This window comes from Sturnus vulgaris, chromosome 6 (genome assembly GCF_052056855.1).
Source record: "Sturnus vulgaris isolate bStuVul1 chromosome 6, bStuVul1.hap1, whole genome shotgun sequence".
NCBI classification, from domain to species: domain Eukaryota; kingdom Metazoa; phylum Chordata; class Aves; order Passeriformes; family Sturnidae; genus Sturnus; species Sturnus vulgaris.
Window position 1 is genome coordinate 9773380 of NC_142248.1, and position 7062 is coordinate 9780441.

The following is a 7062-nucleotide window of genomic DNA, read 5'->3' on the forward strand; positions in this document are numbered from 1 at the left end:
GCCTTCGGGCAGACCCACCCTGCATGGAACTCCTCAATGCTGCCAGCCCCAGCCCCACTGGCTGCACAAATGTTAGCTTAAGGAACAGCAAACAGCCCTGAAACTGCTGAGGTTCCTCCCACCTCGAGCAGCCCTTGCTCTGTCTTCATCAAGGCTGTTTAAGGCTGTCCAGATGGCCTAATGTACCTCATCAAAGTTCAATTTGTATCGCAGTGCGCAGCTATTTGAAGCATGCCAGCTTGGGGCTGGCAGTCACACTTTGGCCAGTGACACATCTGCCTCGATCCATTGGGGAGGTGATGGATGGAGGGACTGGCATCTGTAGGCTGGCCCAGCTGAGGGACCAGGGGGGCTCTTGCATGGCAGCTGAGGGCTGGTGCTGGTTGGGTCTCCCCGAGGCATTGGCAGCTACTGCTGTAGGGATGGTTGGAGATGCAACAAGTCCCATCCTTTGGGAAACAGCTGGAAAAGCCCTTTGAGCCTGGCAGGAGCATGGGGTTTATGTCTCCAGCTGCCCTGACCCCACTTGCAGCCCCACTGATTTTGTGCCAACCCTTTGCAGCCCCAAAGGTTGTTCCTTCCTGCTGGCATCTTCAGCTGTTGGGAAAAATCTATTAAGCTCTGCTTTGCTTTCCTTGCATTCTCTGGACAGGCTCTGTGTGCTGTAAGGGTTCTCCTCTGCAGCCTTCCTCACAAGGCTGATGTGCTCCTGCTCCACGGATAAGGTGGGAGGTCTTGACTTCTATGCTGGGGATGCTGCTGATGGTTTCCAGGCCAGGTCTCAGGCCTTGAATGAGTGGAAAAGGTAAATTTTCATAAAATAATTTTACCTTTCAAACAAACAAGACTACAGCTGCTTACTTTCCTATTTTGAAATACTATCACTACAATAAAATGCTTCTTTAAATTTCAGTTTACAGCCTATTTAGGGTCAGACACTCAACTGGGTATGAATTAATTCAACTCATCAGAGAGTAGTATTCCTGAGAGGAAAATTCACCCTCAAAATGTGTTGTTCTCACTCAGTTCTGAAAATGAATATAGATTTTCCCCATTTTACAGTAGCAAAAGGGGATCCTAGGTTTTTTTGTTGTGCTATGGGAATGCCTACCATCCCACTTCCAGCAGTACTGGGGGATGCTGGCATACCACAAGAGCTGGGGGAGAGCAGTGCTGGTGTGAGCACCTGCCCAGGTGGTGCATGAAAGGAGACTGGAGGAGTTGGATAAGGGTGGTTTGACCAAGCAGCTGCATGGACCAGCAGCTGGGAAAGGCACAGCCAGGGCAAGGGGATAGGAGTGCTGTGAAATGGGGTCTTAGGTTCCCCCTGCTCCTGTGGTGACCTCAGCCAGTTTCCCCCCTAGGGACAGTGGCTGCTAACACAGCATCTCCAGCGAGGCACTTGCTCCCTGGAGGTGTTGACAGCTCCTCTCCTCACATTCCAGGTTTCAGGGCCATGTACCCAATCCCCTCTTGGAAGGGGCTCTGGCCCCTGACTGCATCTGACTTGGCTCTGATTGTGCCTGGCTGCCTAGACTCATCCCTATCTGCAGCTCCATCCTCCAGCCGAATCACCCAGGGGCTGGAAATTACCTCCCATCATAGCCTCATTTTCATTAATAAAACTCCAGGCTGGGCTGGAACTTTTATTTGCTTTGCTGATGTGATTACCGACCTCCCACCTGTGGCTCCCCCAGCCCCTGCCCGATGGAGAGGGGGATGCTTCCTGTGGGTTAATAGGCTCTCAGAGGCACCTTTGCTCTATGTCATGCCCAAAAAATCCCAAAGCTCCAAGATCCTTGTCCCAGACAGCTCCTCAGCCCAGACTGCTCTGGCTGCTGGGAAGGGAAGCTGCAGACCCTACTCCAGCTGCTGAGGAATTGCAGTGCTGCATTGGAGCTTCCCCTTGCCTCAAATGAGGGTCTCAGCACCAGGTCCCCAGGAAGAAGCACTTTGCTGCCTGGCCAGGCTTGCCAGCCAAATCACGGGCTGGGGGCTGGCACAGGACCCGTGCCAAGGTGGAGCACGGCAGGCCTGGCTGTGGGGAAGGCAGGAAGGCTCTGTGTGTGATGTGTGTACACACCTGTGTGTGTGTGTGTGTGATGTGTGTACACACCTGTGTGTGTGTGTGAGATGTGTGCACACACCTGTGTGTGTGATGTGTGTGCAAGGGAACACGCAGAGAGCAGAGAAAGGCTGCAGCGTGGAAGGATGGAGGGACAGAGCTAGGCTAGCAGTCTCCTGCCTTCTTCTTGTGCTCTACCCTGAGAAACCTTATTTAAATTAATGATAAAATTACTGTGAATTAGGGGGAGGGATCAGTGCCAAAACAGAAGCTGTTTGTTTCCAACTTCCCCACATCCTCCGGGTTTTTCTGTGTGCCCCTTCCCTCTTCCTGAGGCTGAGGCATCTCTTCCTCTCTCTGAGATTGTTGGAGGGATGGAGACCTGCCTGGCTGGAGACTGGATCCCTCGTCCCTCATTATGAGCTTGCTCTTTTTGACTTTTGAGTCCTGTTCAGGGGGTTTGTGCCTCCACTTCCCCAGGGTGCCCAGCTCTGGGGTGAGTGGTCCTGGGGCTGTGCCTTGCAGGCAGCCCAGGCCCCACCACTCCCCTGCTCTGCAGCCGCCTCCTGCTCGCCTCCCAATTCCCTGGCAGACACAGCAGTGAGATTATCGTAATGATGTCCGACAAGGCAGTATCAGGAATTACGCTGATAAATCTAAACAGACAGCTTACAAAAAACCCAACAAAAACAAAACAACCACAACTGAACCCAGGCTTGTAATTTAATACAGGGTTATTAGCCTGGCCATCAGAGAACAGAGCTCTTGCATCCTGCAGCCTCGAGCCTCCTCTGTCCCTGGCTCTGCCTCAAGATATGGCCTCTTGCCATAAGAAAATACTTTAGCCATGTTTTTGGCTTGGCTTGGGGTGGTGAAGTCTCCTTGGTGAGCGCTGGGGCTGGGTGTGGGGGTACAGACCTGTGGGCTGGATGCAAAACCCCAATGGCAGCAGGCTGCCTTCATCCCTGCAGTGCGTGGCTGTTCGGTACCCACGGCCAGCCCATGGCAGGCTCTTCTGCCCAGGGTAAACTTCAGTGGGCAGAGGCTGGGGAGAAGGGGTGAGAGGAGGGACAGCCTCATGTGTGGAAGGTGCCAGTGCTGCCCAACAACACACTCGATGCCCACAGGATGAAGACAAGTGACCCATGGCCTTGTACCTTCCCCTGCACCAGGGCCAGGTCCCTGCCAGGCACAGGGAAACGCAGGGCAGGGGCAGCATCTTCCTTGGGAAAGCAAGGACCTGATCGTTCTGCCTGTATTAAATGCTTTAGTGACACTGGAACTGATGACTGGCTTTTACCTGCTGTGGGTTTTGCACATTTGCTGTGTTCCTCTTGGTTTCCTTCCCTGTGAAGGATTTTGTAGGTAGCATAACTTTAGTGGGGCCTCTATGTGAGGTAAATGTGCCCGTGGGGAGCACAAATTCTGTCCATGAGGGGATCAGAGCTGAGCTGCCTGAGGTGAGATGCACACACATAGAGCTCTTTCTCCTCCAGCAGTGCCAGCAATTACCTCAAACCGAGGGAAATGCTCTTTTTAAAAAGATACATTTAAAACAGGGAGTGCATTTATTAGACGGCGAGTGTTTTAGAAGGCAAGTTCTGCCAAGCTGCTCGGTGAAGCAAATCTGATGGCAGGGTGATTGTGCTGCCGGGCTGCTGACTCTCTGCCCCTGCAGTGGAGAATCCTGGGGAGCTACAGGGAAGCTCCTGGAGAGGCTTAGGTTTGCCTTGGCAGCCCAGTGCAGGGAGGATGGCAAGCCACTGGGAGGCTGGGCTGAGTGGTTCAGTGGCTCTGTGGGAATGGGGCTTCTCTCCTCATTTGGGATGAGTTTCTCCTCCAGGAGTGGCTGCGTGTGCCAAATGTGGTGTCGGCTCCATGGTTTAGAGGCTCCATCTCCTGTAGTCCAGGGACCAGCGTTTCCTGGGGACATCCTGTCCTGCAGGACCCAGCAGAAATGGTTTGCACGGATCACCTGAGCTGGAAGGTGTCAGAAGGGCAGGTGGCAGCAGGCAGGCCCTGGCACTGGCCACAGGGCTGCTGGCACTGGCCACAGGGCTGCTGGGGACTCCGTGCCATGCCAGAGGAAGCCTGGGCTCGCACTGCCAGCGAGGGAACTGCCACGTGAGTAAGCATGGTGGGTTAGTGAAATCATGAATTAATGAAGTAATGAATTGGAAAATTAACTAATTAGAGTAATCCGTTAGAGGGGCTCGAGCCCCTGGTTACTTTTTCCCTGATGGCTGGGCAGCAAGCTGTGTGGGACAGTGCCTGGGAGAGGGCCCTGGGGAGCTCATGGTGGCCTCAGGCAGGCACAGAGTTCCCACACACTGCCTGGCTCCACAGGCCAGACCCAGCCCATGGGCACAGCAGTCACAGGGAAGATGTGCTGTCTTCTGTGTCATGTGATAAATGGCAGGAGAACAGCACAAGCTTACATTCGTCTTTATTTTCCCTATTTTTTTTTTATAATGGGTATAAAATTAGTGATTCAGAAGCACTTTCCCCCTTCCATTACCCAGAAAGCAAGAGTTGCAAGAGTGGGGACTGCAACAAAACAATTATATTGAAGTATTTGAAGTCGTGCTTATACGGCTAATGTGACAAAACTGAGCACAACCTTAAAATAGCAGCAGCAATCTTTTAAAACACAAAAAGCAGATGATTATTGACTGAAGAGATTGCAGTGCACCAGGCTGGGTGCAGGCTGCTGTGTTTAACTCTCTCCAGAGGTGCCACATCAGGTGCAGGCTGCAGCTGCCCTCCTGCTTTTTGATGAGCTCAAGCAACTGGCAGAGCCCAACAAGCAGCTTTCCAAGGGTAGCATCAGGTGACAGGAGTGTGTTTCACCTGCCATATCCCCTCGCTTGATTTGAGGCACTGATATTTGTGGCTGGGCTGAGAGCACAGCTGCCTGATGCTCCCCTGGCATTTCAAGGATGCTCATGGGCCTATGGACTGGTGTGGATTGCATGCTTGTGGACCAGCAAGGCATGGGAGGAGGGCTTTCTGTGTTAGTCACTACTCTTTCATGCTCACCTGGCTTTCCTGCATGGGCCAGAGTGTCTACACCTTGCTTTCCCAGCTGTGCCCTGCCACAGACCCCAGGGTGAATGGGGGCCTCTGGTGCCACCATCACCCCAGCCACTGGAGCCACATCTGCTCCATGGCTAAACATAGTCACTTGCTCCCTGAGGCTGTGGCTTGGGCATCCTTCACTGCTGCTAAAAATGACATTTTCCGAATAATGAAAGAATTTTTCATTACCTTGTCTCTGCAAGCAGCCTGGGAGGCTGGGGAACAGCTGAGCACTAAGTGATGTGCTTAATGCAGCTTCAGCATTGGTATATTTTCCCTCTGTCTCCAGTTAAGGCATGCCATGAGGCATGAGAAGATGTGGGTCTGGATGACTCCTGGGAGTCGGGCTGAGGCAGCAGTGAATGGCTGGGTGCCTTCAGTCACCTTCTCTCACAGGAAGGCTGCAGCAAACCTGCTTCTCCTTGACCCTGCAAGCCCTCCTGCCCTGCTCCCTGCAGTGTGACTGTGTCCCAGCATGGTCTGGGATCTGGCTCACCTTGCACCCATGAGTGACTGACATGTCCTCCTGCAGAACTCGTGTCTGGGGCCATTTGTTCCTGATGTGCCCTGGGGACAGCTGGAATAAGGGGAAAGGGCTGTTTCTCTGGGCATTGTATTGATGGGGAAGAGGAGGACTTGTGCACAGATGATCCTGTACCTCCTCAATGGGGAGAACAAGTGTGGGAGACTCCAGGCAAATGGTGCCTGAAAGCAGTATTTATTTCAGACCTTTTAAACAATTCTAAGTCCCTTTACAAATCCCATGCCCTTAGGCAAATTGTTAGGATAGAGGCAAGTAACCACAAGGTGCTGTCCCTTCTTCCATCTCCCCCAGGGACGACAATGGCCCAGGGGAATGATCCATGTCCCTCATGGCTGTGTTTCACCCAGCAGCACACACAGGGGAAAAGCCCACCCACAGGTGGCATCGCCCTGTGGCTTGCAGCCCTGGGCATGGGCAGGGAGTCTGAGTTGCTGCACTGGCATTTAGACAGCTCTGTCCTGCCAGGCAATGCCAGGTGCACTCCAGTGAGTGAAGGGTGTCTCCTTGCTTGGCCAAGAGCAGGTAGAGCAGCTGCCTCTGCTCCCTTTGGGACACTTTACTGCTCTCACTGACTGCTGAGCGAAGCCTTCACACCCATCTCCTGTGGCAGGGGTGGTCCAGAGGCCTGACCCTTTCTCACTGTCACCAGCTGCTTTTTCTTTCTCCGACTCTCGCCTTCTGAGTTGAGTTTATTTTGGTTTTGAGCTGATAGATGGATTAGCATTTATCACCAGGCTGACTACCAGAGGGCTATTAAAAGTGATTTGCAATGTAAATACTTTCGTCATCAACCACATTTTCTTTAGACTAAGGTTGACTTTTATGAATATTAAAGCCCTGTAGATGGGTTCAGCAAGTGGGAGTGCGTCTGTCAGAGGGAGGGGGACTGGCTGCCTGCATTGTGCTGGGGAGGCAATCTGGATCCACCGGAGGGCAAAGGGGTCTGGTGGCAGAAGGAGGGAAGTGGAGCATGAAAGGGTGTGTGAGGCAGAAAGAAAACCTGAGTGCCTTGAAGAAGGACAGAAAGAAAGGAGAGAGAGCATGCGAGCATATGCAGGAATGGATCTCTCTGTGAGCAGGATGGGAGGACAGGCTTGGACTGGAATGCTTTTGCTGGAGGCTGGCAGAGACTGTCAGGCTAGGGGAGGACTTGTGGAAGGAAGTGGGGAGACCTAGCCAGAGCTGATGGTGGCCAGATTTTTCCTTGGCAGAGCTCAGTGCCAGAGGTGTGTCTGAACTGGTACATGCCCCATGTACTACAGGGATGGGTGAAAAATGCTCCTTTACTTGAGGATGCCCTGCCATGAGTGTAGGGTTGCAGGACTGGCAATGAATTCCCCAAGTCCCCCAGCAGACACAGCCTGGCATTAGTCTG